General features: G+C 43.5%; 1 long non-coding RNA gene across 1 annotated transcript; it reads left to right on the top strand.

Annotated features, from left to right (window-relative positions):
- The first annotated feature begins 3,098 nt into the window (after window positions 1–3,098).
- LOC118097572 (uncharacterized) lies at window positions 3,099–13,293 on the top strand. Its single transcript, XR_009556881.1, has 3 exons — window positions 3,099–3,755; window positions 9,490–9,568; window positions 10,403–13,293. It is a non-coding gene; the product is annotated as an uncharacterized LOC118097572 (long non-coding RNA).
- Window positions 13,294–13,527: the final 234 nt, after the last annotated feature.

Below are 13,527 nucleotides of genomic sequence, written 5' to 3'. Positions count from 1 at the left end.
GCTGCTAACATGATCAATATGGATCAAATCAATAGAGTAAGGATTTACCCCCAAAAGTCCAGCTAGATGCCTCCTTATCTCACTCTTGTAATACCAGTTAATCACCTGGCCTCTGAAGGGGCAAACTGTTAGGCAGATTTTGGTAGCTTGCAGCAACAGTTTATGGGAAGGTATAGAATGTTGTTCTTCCTTATTTTGTTCATTTTCATGGTTGCAAGCAGCCTGAGGGGTTATGCGAGGTGTGTGAGGTAAAACAGGTGCTCTGGGCATTTGTGTAGTTCTAATCTCTGGTAATGCCTCCTGAGGACTGTCTTTACCTTTTAGTGATACAAGAGAAATAATCTTCTCTAAGGATCCTCGGATGTCTCTTATATATTTAAAGATACAGTCCACCGTTTTTGCAACAAGGTCTAAAGTGGTCGAATGTTCAGATAATGCACCAGCGAGGCAGCTTTCTTGATCTTTAATACAGTCTTCCGAGTGGATATCAGTGATTGTAGATCTTCTTAAATTGATGTTATTATTACTTGAAGGGTTAGCATCCAGGTTATCAAAAGGTTCTTTCAGGGTGACTTCCTCATCAGTCATTTCTGCTAGCGGGGCGAAAGTGTTCGAAACCGGAATATTAAAAGTATCCTTTGTCCTTTCAGAGGAAGGTTCACTAATTTTAGTTTGCTTGGCAAGAGGCAGGCACCCCAGTTCCTCTATGTCCTCTATATCTCTGGTACGTTTCCCAATTCCTCTCCTATTATCAGCAGTGCTGTGCGGTTGTTGAGTCATTTCTCTCTTCATGCAGCTGCCCCCAGGATTCCAGGTCAGTGGATATCTCCCAGATAACCTCGTAAATACTAAACTAACTAAAGTACTAGCTTAAAAAGTAAACTAAAAAACTAAAAACTAAAAAAGCCTAAAGGGTACCAAGGCGATACCGAATTTAACAAATTTCTATAGTAATTAAAACAGTCTTTTAAAAAGATAGATCGGAGAGCTCACGCTGACTGGGTGCCGTTCGCCATCTTTTCGCTGCCGGAGAAGACAGCAATCCAGCTGCCGGAGAAGACAGCAATCCAGCTCGTTAAAACTGATTTACAACGCCGACTTCACAAGTATCAACAGTGTGAATTCCTGGCGTTATCAACAGAGCAACCTCAATCCGTCTTCGAGAAGTTTGAAGGGATATAAGGCCACTAATTAAACTTAAAAGAAGAGCTCTAATAAAACTTAAAAAGAGGAGCTCCGGCAAGCACGTCTTACCTCGACGACATCTTGCAGCTCCTCCGGTCATTTTGAAGTGTGATCCTGTCCTCCCAATTTGGTGTCACCTGCAAACGTGATCAGGATGCCCTTAAGCCCATCATCCAAGTCGTTTTTAAAAATGTTGAATAAGACTGGGCCCAAGACAGAACCCTGTGGCACCCCACTAGTCACTACTCTCCAGGATAAGGAGGAGCCATTGAGGAGCACCCTTTGGGTTCGGTCAGTCAGCCAGTTACAAATCCACTGAATGGTAGCATTGTCTAGCCCGCATTTTACTAGCTTCTTTACAAGAATATCATGGGGCACCTTGTCCCACAAATTTTAATTAATTTTCACATAAAGCATATTACATAGTCAAACATTTAATCTCATTACATTTGTTGTATTTACAATTTATCTTTTACATTTATCCATATCATTGTCTCCTAGTCTTAATTCTCGAATTAGAAATTCAACTTAAGATTCAAGACTTACACTTGGAATTTAAAATTACAAATTTGACTTCCACACTACTTTCTTCTGCTATTGTGAATTCGTATGTCTGGTTGCGCGGTATAACATTCCTTATAGTTTCAGCCCATTTTCGGCTTTCTTCATATCATTATTAAACCTTTATATTCTTACTTATATCTTCTTACTTAACACCCCCCCCCATTTTTTTGCTTATTTGTTTGTTTGTTTGTTTGCTATACATTGTATTTGTGTTTTCTATCTGTATATCCAATAAAGATTTCTGATTTGTTGTTGTGGATTCATTTCCTTCTGCGAGTAATTTCTTATTAAAGATGTTATTTTAATTCTACTATCTTCTCTATGTATGTTATAAATTTTCCCCATTCTTTCATACACCCCACTGCCTTGCTGTCTTATTCTCGATGTTAGTTTTGCAATTTCCATGTACTCCACAATTTCCTTTTGCCAGTCTTCCACGGGTCACCATGGGGCACCTTGTCAAAGGCCTCAAGATAGGCTACATCCACAGCGTTCCCTTTATCTACCAGGCTTGTAATTCTGTCAAAAATGAGATCAGATTAGTCTCACATGACCTATTTTTCAGAAACCCAGGCTGACTTTGAGTGATCACAGGGTTCCTTTCTACCAAGGAATGCCAGGCTTCTTAGCCGCTTCACTTCAGGTTACTCTGGTTGGTGTCCGTTTTTACTCCTCTTGGACCTTGGGAACCACACGAGGACCTAGTGGGCCTACCATTTCCCTTAAGGCCAGAAGCAGTTATTGCAGTGTCTTTTTCAGTGGCTACAATTCCCAGCATTTCTAACTAGGATGTCAGGGTTCTTTAGAGGAAGGCACCTGTGACTGGTGACCAGAGCTCAGCTTAGCTCCATTCCTTCTTTACTATTGTTTTTATTTTGTCTTAAAAAATGCCCCCACACAAATATAAAATATACTGGCAAATAGGTTTAGACAGTAATATAAATACAAATATCCACAAAAGAACACTGGTGAATGTGTGTCTGTACATGTTGTGGGTGTCCAAAAGCCAGTGTTTCCTGCAGTGGTTATAAGATCTAGAGCTGCCCACAGAAGTGCTAGGCATCAACCATTAAGTCCTCTGCAATGACACACAAATGTTCCTTGTAGAGCCACAGACTATAAAAGCCCTTGGACTCTCGGTACAAACCTTTCCACATACCTGCAGCAATGAAGGTTGTTCCCTTTACCTTATTCTGCCTATTCCTAGCAATAGCATACGAGGCCAAAGTCTACAGCATTTGTGACTTCTACTACGCACTGAAGCCTTTGGGACTGGATCCATTTAAAGGCATCTTCGCAGAACAGTGTGAGTTCTGCCTGTTTGGGTGATCAAACCTTTCCATTGTAATAAATTATTTTGGTCCAATTTGATGTTTTTTCTTCATTTTCTTTTCTTTTCCTGAAGAGTGTATTCCCATGTATTAAATTTCTGACATTGTTCAGAATGTTTCTCTTTTTTAAAGTCATGCTATTTCATTGACAGTGGTGAAAGTTTTCAAAGAATGTGGCAAATTTGGAAACTAAGAATCCATAAAACTAGCAAGATTTAAAGGAGTCATTTGAGAAATTTAGAGACATCACAAACATGTTAGAGGTTATTTGTTAGTATGGTTTATAAGCACTGCTTGCTGTTTGCCAGTATTGTACAGGGAAAACTGAGGTTTGAATCAATAAATCACAATTGAGAATTGTTGAAGACAGCATTTTCAGAGTGTTGAAAGCCAGGCTGAGGCTGAAATTTGACTAACCCAAATAACCACATTTTTCTATTTTAATATTTCTGAAATGGTTTTAGGAAACAAAGTACATCCCTGTACGTTCCTGATTGTCATGTTATACTTTCCTACTAGATCTCTGTGCAGCTGATCAATCAAGCAAACTCGACACGTTCTACTATGAGAATATAGATGGTGTCCCACGCTATGGAATATTCCAGCTAAGTGGCCTTGAGTGGTGTGATAACGGGAGGCACTCCTCCCAGAACAAATGCCACACACACTGTGACAGTGAGTGACTTTTGAGATCCAAGAAAAGAGCTTCTTTCTTTCTTTCTTTCTTTCTTTCTTTCTTTCTTTCTTTCTTTCTTTCTTTCTTTCTTTCTTTTTCTTTCTTGTTGCACTATCTCAGCAGCAAGGAAAAGTACTCTGCATTCCCTTGCTGCACTTGCCTTCATTATATTTCATATATTTAAAAGATGTTGGTTTAGGGAACTGTCCTTCGGGAAAATTAACCCTTGTTCAGAGACAAAATTTCTGGTTAAAGAATGTTTGGTTAAAGAATATTTACAAGCTAAAGACTGGTTACATTAAATATTGTTTCTCCCAATTGTTATGCAGTGGTTCTGCTCCTTCCTCCAGGGTCGTGTCCAGAAAGTGGTGTTGGGGGATGAGTGTTCAGACCCCTGGGCTCTCACTTGTGGGGTGCCTCAGGGTTCTGTCCTCTCCCCCATGCTTTTTAATATCGATATGAAGCCGCTGGGAGAGATCATCAGGGGGTTTGGGCTGGGTGTTCATCAGTATGCGGATGATACCCAGCTCTACCTCTCTTTCAAATCAGAACCAGTGAGGGCGGTTCTGTGTGAGAGGCTGGAGGCGGTTGGAGGATGGATGGCAGTTAACAGATTGAGGTTGAATCCTGACAAAACTGAAGTACTGTTTTTGGGGGACTTCCCGGTCCTGAATGGGATAACTGTGCCCCTGAGGGAACCAGGTGCGCAGCCTGGGAGTCATTTTGGACTCACAGCTGTCCATGGAGCCACAGGTTAATTCTACCAGCTCCATCTGGTACGCAGGCTGAGACCCTACCTGCCCGCAGACTGTCTCACCAGAGTGGTGCATGCTCTGGTTATCTCCTGCTTGGACTACTACTGTGCTCTAAGTGGGGCTACCTTTGAAGGTGACCCGGAAACTACAATTGATCCAGAATGCAGCAGCTAGACTGGTGACTGGGAGCGGCCACCGGGACCACATAACACCGGTCCTGAGAGATCTACATTGGCTCCCAGTATGTTTCTGAGCACAATTCAAAGTGTTGGTGCTGACCTAAACGGCCTCAGTCCTGTATACCTGAGGGAGCGTCTCCACCCCCACACTGAGATCCAGCGCCGAGGGCCTTCTGGCGGTTCCCTCACTTCGAGAAGCAAAGCTACAGGGAACCAGGCAGAGGGCCTTCTCGGTAGTGGCGCCCTGTGGAACGCCCTCCCATCAGAGGTCAGAGAGATAATTGGGTGGCTTCCAACAGAAAAATAAAACACAGTAATCTATTAAACATAAAAAGCCTCCCTGAAGGGCTGCCTTCAGATGTCTTCTAAAAATCTGGTAGTTGTTTTCCTCTTTGACATCTGTTGGGAGGGCAGGCGCCACCACCGAGAAGGCCCTCTGCCTAGTTCCCTGCAACTTGGCTTCTCGCAACGAGGGAACCGACAGAAGGCCCTCGGAGCTGGCCGCTCCCAGTCACCAGTCTAGCTGCCGCATTCTGGATTAGTTGTAGTTTCTGGGTCACCTTCAAAGGTAGCCCCACGTAGAGCGCATTGCAGTAGTCCAAGCGGGAGATAACTAGAGCATGCACCACTCTGGCGAGACAGTCTGCAGGCACGTAGGGTCTCAGCCTGCGTACCATATGGAGCTGATAGACAGCTGCCCTGGAAAATACCTAAAGGCATCCCTGTTTAGGGAAGTTTGTGATGTTTTAATGTATTTTGATTTGTGTTGGAAGCTGCCCAGAGTGACGAGGGAGACCCGGCCAGATGGGTGGGGTATAAATAATAATAATAATAATAATAATAATAATAATAATAATAATAATAATTTTGTTTGTTTATTAATTTATTAAAACTATTTCTATTTTGCCTTCTAATACATATACCTAAGATGGCTTGGCTTACAATGTTAAAAACCACCAGTCTATAAAACATTAACATAGTTAATGTTTTATAGACTGGTGGTTTTTAACATTTAAAAAGAGATGCAGGTACAGCAGATAAAAATGGTTAATGACTAACCAGTTTAGGAGATTACAGAAATAAATTATACAGGCCAGATACTTGCTGGAAAAGAAAGGCCTTCATGAAGTGACAAAGGAGGAGAAGCAAGCTACGCTGGGATGGCCACCAACCCAACCCAACTCTCCTGTGGTGAAGCACACAAACGAGCTTCCATAGAAAGAACTAAATGCACAGGCAAACTCATAGGAAAGATGATCATTCAGCCATTAATGCTGAATCACCCCAATTTTTTAAAAAATCTACAACATTACATAAAACAATAAGGGATCTTAACTCTAATCAGAAATGATTTTTATATTGTGGGAAAGTTTTGGGACTCTGCTGTTAGGTGGGTGTCATGTTTGGTAGTCTCTCCCACACAGAATAAAACCTCCGACAGTTTTATTACTTAGATTTATTTAGTAATTATCGATTATTTAGCAATTATCGGTTTCAACAGTCTGAGCTTCATTAAATCATTCGTCACTCTCCGAGTCAGTTGCCAGATCTACCCTCTTCCGTGGAAACATGACACTCTCCACCCCTTCCCCCTCCTTTTCCGTTTGACGCTTTTCTGCTACGCCTGCTTTTGGGCCTTTCTGGTCCACCCCTTCTTCTTCTGCATCTTGTTCTCTCCAATCTGTATTCCTATCACAGTGATGGCGGACCTATGGCATGCGTGTCAGAGCCCTCACTGCTGGCACATGCCCATTCGTGGTGTTGTTGTTTTTCCCCCATTTCTTCTCCCGCTCCTCCTACAGCTTGTCTCCGCTAGTAAAACCCGGATCCTTTGTTGTTGTGGTTGCTGCTGGTAGCCAGAGATTGATTTTTTAACCCGTTCTGTGCTGGTTTTTTGGGCACTTTGGCAGACTATGTTGGTGCTGCGTGTTAGTTCCAGCGAAGGTATTATTCATCATTTATTTCTGGTCTCTCCCCCCCCCAAAAAACCCGCAGCAGCTTTGGGGTATCGCCCCCCAAATAGCAAAGCAACTTTTGCACCCCCCAAAAAAACCTCCAAAACTTTGGTCAGCAGCTCCCCCCAAAAAGCTCAACAACTCTGGGCACTTTGTGATAAATAAGGGGTTTTGGGTTTGGTTTGGTTAAATAATTATTTTTTGGTTTACTAAATACAGTTGTATATTACAATTATACATTTTTGTTATTTAAACTATAAATATCACGAAATTATGGTTTTTTTCTCGAAGTGACACACCACCCGAGTTATGCTCAGTTTTTTGGCGAATTTTGACACACCAAGCTCAACAGGCTGCCCCTCACTGTCCTATCAGAACTGCCAGGCTGCTGACCTGAGCGAGATAGTCCCTCTTGCTCTCACTGTGTGAAGGCATCAGATTTCTACTGCTCTCTAATTCTTCCCCCTCCCCTTCGCCTTCCTCGCTTCCTGTGGTTCTCCCCTCTCCCTTTCAGAATCCTCTCTGTCTGTCAGAAGGGGACTGTCTCTGACAGTGGGCTACTGTTTGCTGGTCTAACTAGTGAGTTTCTAAGAGCAGCGGGCCACCTTCATCTTTGCTTGGCAGGAAAACTGGAATGAGAACCTCTTCTCCTGTCTGTGCTTTAATGGGCTGATCCAGTGTGTGCATCTTATGGGAAAACACACACCATCTCCATGCTCTTCATCAAGAAATGCTTCTAAGGGGCGCCGGTGGCGCTGTGATCGAAACCACTGGGCCTCTTGGGCTTGCTGATTTGAAGGTCAGTGGTTTGAATCCTCATGACAGGGTCAGCTCCCATTGCTTTGTCCCTGCTTCTGCCAACCTAGCAGTTTGAAAGCACACCAGTGCAAGTAGATAAACAGGTACTGCTGTTTAAACAGTGTTTCCATATGCTGTGGCTTAGAATCATAGAATCATAGAGTTGGAAGAGACCCCAAGGGCCATCCAGTCCAACCCCCTGCCAAGCAGGAAACACCATCAAAGCATTCTTGACCTATGGCTGTCAAGCCTCTGCTTAAAGACTTCCAAAGAAGGAGACTCCACCACACTTCTTGGCAGCAAATTCCACTGTCAAACAGCTCTTACTGTCAGGAAGTTCTTCCTAATGTTTAGGTGGGATCTTCTTTCTTGTAGTTTGAATCCATTGCTCCGTGTCCGCTTCTCTGGAGCAGCAGAAAATACCTTTCTCCCTCCTCTATATGACATTCTTTTATATATTTGAACATGGCTATCATGTCACCCCTTAACCTTCTCTTCTCCAGGCTAAACATACCCAGCTCCCTAAGCCGTTCCTCATGAGGCATCATTTCCAGGCCTTTGACCATTTTGGTTGCCCTCCTCTGGACACGTTCCAGCTTGTCAGTATCCTTCTTGAACTGTGGTGCCCAGAACTGGACACAGTATTCCAGGTGAGGTCTGACCACAGCGGAATACAGTGGTACTATTACTTCCCTTGATCTAGATGCTATACTCCTATTGATGCAGCCCAGAATTGCATTGGCTTTTTTAGCTGCTGCATCACACTGCTGACTCATGTCAAGTTTGTGGTCTACCAAGACTCCTAGATCCTTTTCACATGTACTGCTCTCAAGCCAGGTGTCCCCCATCCTGTATTTTTGCCTTTCATTTTGTTTGCCCAAGTGTAGTACTTTCCATTTCTCCCTGTTAAAATTCATCTTGTTTGCTTTGGCCCAGTTGTCTAATCTGTTAAGGTCATTTTGAAGTGTGATCCTGTCCTCTGGGGTATTAGCCACCCCTCCCAATTTGGTGTCGTCTGCAAACTTGACCAGGATGCCCTCAAGCCCATCATCCAAGTCATTGAGAAAGATGTTGAATAAGACTGGGCCCAAGACAGAACCTTGTGGCACCCCACTAGTCACTACTCTCCAGGATGAGGAGGAGCCATTGATGAGCACCCTTTGGGTTCGGTCAGTCAGCCAGTTACAAATCCACTGAATGGTAGCATTGTCTAGCTTCTGTCATGGTGTCCCGTTGCTCCAGAAGCAGTTTAGTCCTGCTGGCCACATGACCCAGAAAGCTGTGTGTGAAGAAACCCCAGCTCCCTCAGCCTGAAGCGAGATGAGTACCGCACCCTATAGTCACCTTTGATGGTCTAAATACTATTATGTATATATAGTACATTAACTGATTTACGCCATGAAAAAGTATATATACATTATCCTATATATAAGATGTATATGTTTAATTATGCATTAAATATTTACCCCATGAATATCCTAATACATACTAATACCTGTATATTTCACATAATACATAACTGTTTACTGTACATAACATTATATACCATACAAGTAAAGGGGTCCTTTACCTTCTTCTTTTTTTAACCATATACAACCTGAGGCTACGATGAAGGGGCTCACAGCATTACCATCACAAGATGGTCTTGCTTCTCCCATAGGCACAGCCTTGGATCGAAACACATTGTGCTCTGCCTCCACCTCCTCCTTTTCCAGCCTGCAACCTCCCACCTCCCCCAGTCACATCACAGCCAACTCAACTCTAAACTCTGGCTTTATCTTCTAACTACGGGTAGCTATGAACTGGAGGAGGGCCCCACCCAATTAACACCTGGCACAGAGCCCCCTCTCCTTGGCTTCCTTAATGGCCCATTACCTTTCCTTTGTTTTCTTAATGTCTCCTCTCCTAACAAAGAAGCTAGTCTGGCTTATATTTCAACCCTTGTTGGGTCCAGGAATTTAGGAGAGTCTGACACCCACAAACTCATATTTGGGGTTTTAGATGGATTGATTCTTCATTAACTCATCTTCATTAACCTCCAAACAGACTTCCTAGATGATAATATCACAGATGATGTTCTATGTGTCAAGACAATTGTCAACAGTACGGAGGACATGAGTGCTTGGTGAGTAGCATCAGCTCCTTTTTTTTCTAGAAACAAACAAACAAACAAAAGATGGCTGAAAAATATTACTTAACCTTCAGTAGAAGCTCTATTAGGTGGTGAAAAAGGGGTGCATTCAGACAAGCACATTGCATATTAAATAGCATTTAAGTGTCATTTGATTTTGCTTTAGGCCACTTTGTTGTGAAAAGTAGAGAGGCAAAATCACACGAGATAGGAATAAGAACTAGCTGAACTCAGGCCTGTGTGGTTCAGGGTGCTGATCATTTGGAGGGCCTTCCATTCTTGGCCTTCCCCAAAGGAGCAGCAACCTGTACACAAACCAGCATATCACAAAGGAGTAGCAACCGGCTGGTAAGTATAGGATGCCATCCTGTCCAGGGCTGCGGGGTGGTGGGTGGTGGGGGAGAGGCATCAGGTTGGAAGAAGAGACTGGGTGGGAAGGAGAGTTCAGGTGGGAAAGCCTGCCCCCTACATCCAAAGGCATCTACTCCACCACTACCTTTTTCCAGAAAGACACAACTGGTTGGGTACATCCCTCTTATTGTGGTGTCCCTTTCTGCCTGATGTCCTGCCACCCTGAAAGCTCCAGATTGCTCTGGGTAACCATGGTTATCCCAGGCTTTGTCAACCCAACTTGAGCAATGACTGGCTCTCTCTCCCCCCCCCCCAAATTGATTCAGGCCTTGACTTGTTTGGGTGCACAGCTGTGGCCAGTTTTCCTGTTGCCAATTCAGTCTTGCAAAACTATTTTTTAAAAATAAATCTGTAGCATTGGACAAATGCACAATAATCAATGTGTTTTTTCCACCCCCACCCCCACCATTCCATTAGGCCACTCTATGGAAAATACTGTGATGAAGGTCGGGTAATTCGTTATTATATCAAGTGTCTTTTTGGTGGAGTTACACAAAGAAGAAAGTATTTGCTTCGGAACCTGCCTTGACTTTTATAGAGAGTCGCATTGTCTCAGGTTTGGTCTGACAATGTGCTTCACTTCAGAGCCTCACCTGTTCTCATTTTCTGAAGCTTTGGATCCCCTGCCCTGCCCCCATGAAACAATGGGAAACAAACAAACACCAATCTCATCTTTAATTTTTGTCAGACAAGGATGAAATTTGCAGCCCCCCCCCCAAAAAAGTAGGAGAAACCAACCAATGCTTATAGTGGCTTTTGTGTTTGTAGAACTGGATGAAATTTGCAGCAGATGTAGCCCCTTTTTAAGGAATGGAGGTGTTATAAGAATTTCAAGGTCATACTATATATATATAGTATATATGGACCAAATATATGGACCAAAACTCCTGAAACCATTTTATCTCCCAAAATGACCTCAAATATTTCTCTGCAAGGTCGAAGGAAATGGGAAATCTCCCCATTGTCTCTTTGCTCACAAATCCTGTCTTAAGGGCACATATAAGATATGAATAGGGCGAGCCTGTGACCTGGACTCAGGAACTGAGTATTTACCATTACAAAGGAATCGCCAGACTGCCAAAATAATGTAATCAGTTATCATTCTCAGGTAACCTGGAAGACAGGTTTTCTGCTGTAGACCGCCTCTTCTGTGATGGGCTCCAGGCCAGGCTATTTAAAATGTCTATATAAGGGCTTGCACACCTTTGTCCTGGGTCCCTCCCCCCTCCTGTGTGTGTGTGAGCACCCTGTTGCAACAGCTTTAATAAAGATCAGGCTTATTGTCACTTTGCTTTTGTATATCCTGGTCTGATCTCTGTTCAATTCCTGACCGGTTTGAGCCTTAAAAGGTATGCTCTCTCTGAAGATCCAGTCTTCCTTAAGAAGCTGAACCCCTTGAAGGGACCCCATTTTTATTCTTATTTCAATTGGCGAGCCAGGCAGGAGTATCGGTTTTACCGGGAATTGGAGGAGCTGAGGATCGGTAAGCCCAGTGCGCACCCAGCCTCTTGCAGGGGGGGATACTGTTCCCCAGCAGACCCAGTTCCTGGCTCTAACTGGGATTCTCCGCAGACCAACCAGAAAAAGCAACGCTGATCCAGCCGGCTTAGGGGTTTTTGTTACCTTGCCCCTGACCGATCCCTCGGAGTTTGTCCAGATCGGGTCATTTTTTTCATCAGGATCCCGAAAGGAAAGGACAGCGAGCTCACGAAGTGAGCATAACGGGAAAACATGGGTTAGTGGGTGGGCTCCTTCAACCACAGCAACCAAAAACTCTTTTCTATCCTCCCCGACTCAATCCCTCAAAGTCTGCCCAGAGAGGGTCGTGGGGTTTTCCTTTTCTTCCTTCACCCTTACCCTCCGACCTTTTCCTTCAGAGTTTGCCCAGAAAGAGATGCGAGTGTTTCTATCCTTCTTAAAATGTCACTCCTCGACCCGATCCCTCAGAGTTTGCCCAGAGAGGGTCATGTGAGCTCTATCACTATTTACTCCCTTTACCTTTTCCTAAACCTTATCAAACGTAGCTGCCCCTCCTTCATGGTGACCCTTGTTGGGGAGGACCTGTGAATGTGAGAACGCAAGGATGTTTGTACCTCTTTAAAACCTCTTTGGTTCTGGGTCCTGATCTGGCATTGTGCTGTGCAAGCGTTCAGTAAGGATTCCGAGCCTAGATTGTGGTGATAGGCAGGAGGTTGCTGTGGGCTCCCTGGTAGTCTAGTTGCACTGTTTGCTTAGGAAGGCCAAGTAAGTAGCCTAGTAAGTCAGGCCAGACGAACGGCGGTACCAATCCCTCAGAGTTTGTCCAGATTGAGTCTACTGTGGGTTATTTATTGTGTTTCCCGGAAAAGTGGGGATAAAACCCCGACTGCAGTATAAAAGCAAAGTCCAGGGCTATTAAAATTCTTTAAATGGGTGCACCTCAATCAAAAGAAATGAACCTGCGGACTCCTGATGGGAAAGATGCCCAGTTAGAGCTTACTTCCCACCGAGACTCTGACAGCCCCCTTCAATTTGTGCTTAAAAAATGTTTTTCATGTGTTTTAAATTGGCCTTAGAGGTAACATCCAGCAACTGCTTATCTTAAATGTGGAGTCTAAAAAATGCAAGCTTGCGTCAAAAAAAAAAAATTGTGTGAGGGAGCTATGTTTTTAGTCTGATCAACTCAAACATAGCAAATATTGAGGAATGTGTGTACCTACCCTTTTTCTACAGTAAGGGGGCAGGGTGAAAGAAACAAGAGAGTTGTAACTTTGAAAATGTTTTGCTTGAAACTTTGAAAATGCTTTGAAAGTTTGAAAATGTTTGGCTTTGTAAACTCCACCCATAATAACAGAGGTCATCAAATTTCATAGAAATATGTAAAGCAGTTATGAATAAAGAAACAGTATTTTGAGGCTTTAAAAAAGCAACTGTATATAATTTTCTGCTCAGTGTACACCAAAATCGCAGTTCATACAAAGCTGATTCTGATGGAGGTCAATGTGGGCAGAGGACTCAGAACAACCATTCACTTGGAATGCTGTTTGGTATGCAAGTTCATCTGTGTTCTTTATGGTGTGTGTTGTGTGACTGTCAGCACAATCTTAGGCTCCACCAGCACTATACCTTATCATGTCACTTTGAACAGCCATGGCTTCCCTCAAAGAAACTTGGGAACTGTTGGTTGTTAAGCATGCTGAGAGAGGTTAGGAGGCCTCTAGTCCTTCACAGTTCTCAGAGTGGATAAACAAATTATTCAATAACCCAGGGAATTGTTATTTCCAAAGCTTTATTCCAGCATTCACTGTGGCCAAACACAGATCAGGTTAGAAGGTGCACAAATCAGCAGTTAAAACAGAGCATTAACTTTAATTTTTTCTTTATTAAAGGGTAAAGGGAGCCCTGACCATTAGGTCCAGTCCCAGACAACTCTGGGTTTGCGCGCTCATCTCTCATCTATCATCTCTGCCCAACAAGACAATGACAAAAATCCACCAACAGCATACAAATCAACCTGACCCGAAACACCCACCCACCCCACTCACAAATGAAACAAAGACCAC

The sequence above is a fragment of the Zootoca vivipara genome, chromosome 16, assembly GCF_963506605.1.
Source record: "Zootoca vivipara chromosome 16, rZooViv1.1, whole genome shotgun sequence".
Classification (NCBI taxonomy): Eukaryota; Metazoa; Chordata; class Lepidosauria; order Squamata; family Lacertidae; genus Zootoca; species Zootoca vivipara.
This window is presented reverse-complemented; position numbering and strand designations above follow the sequence as displayed.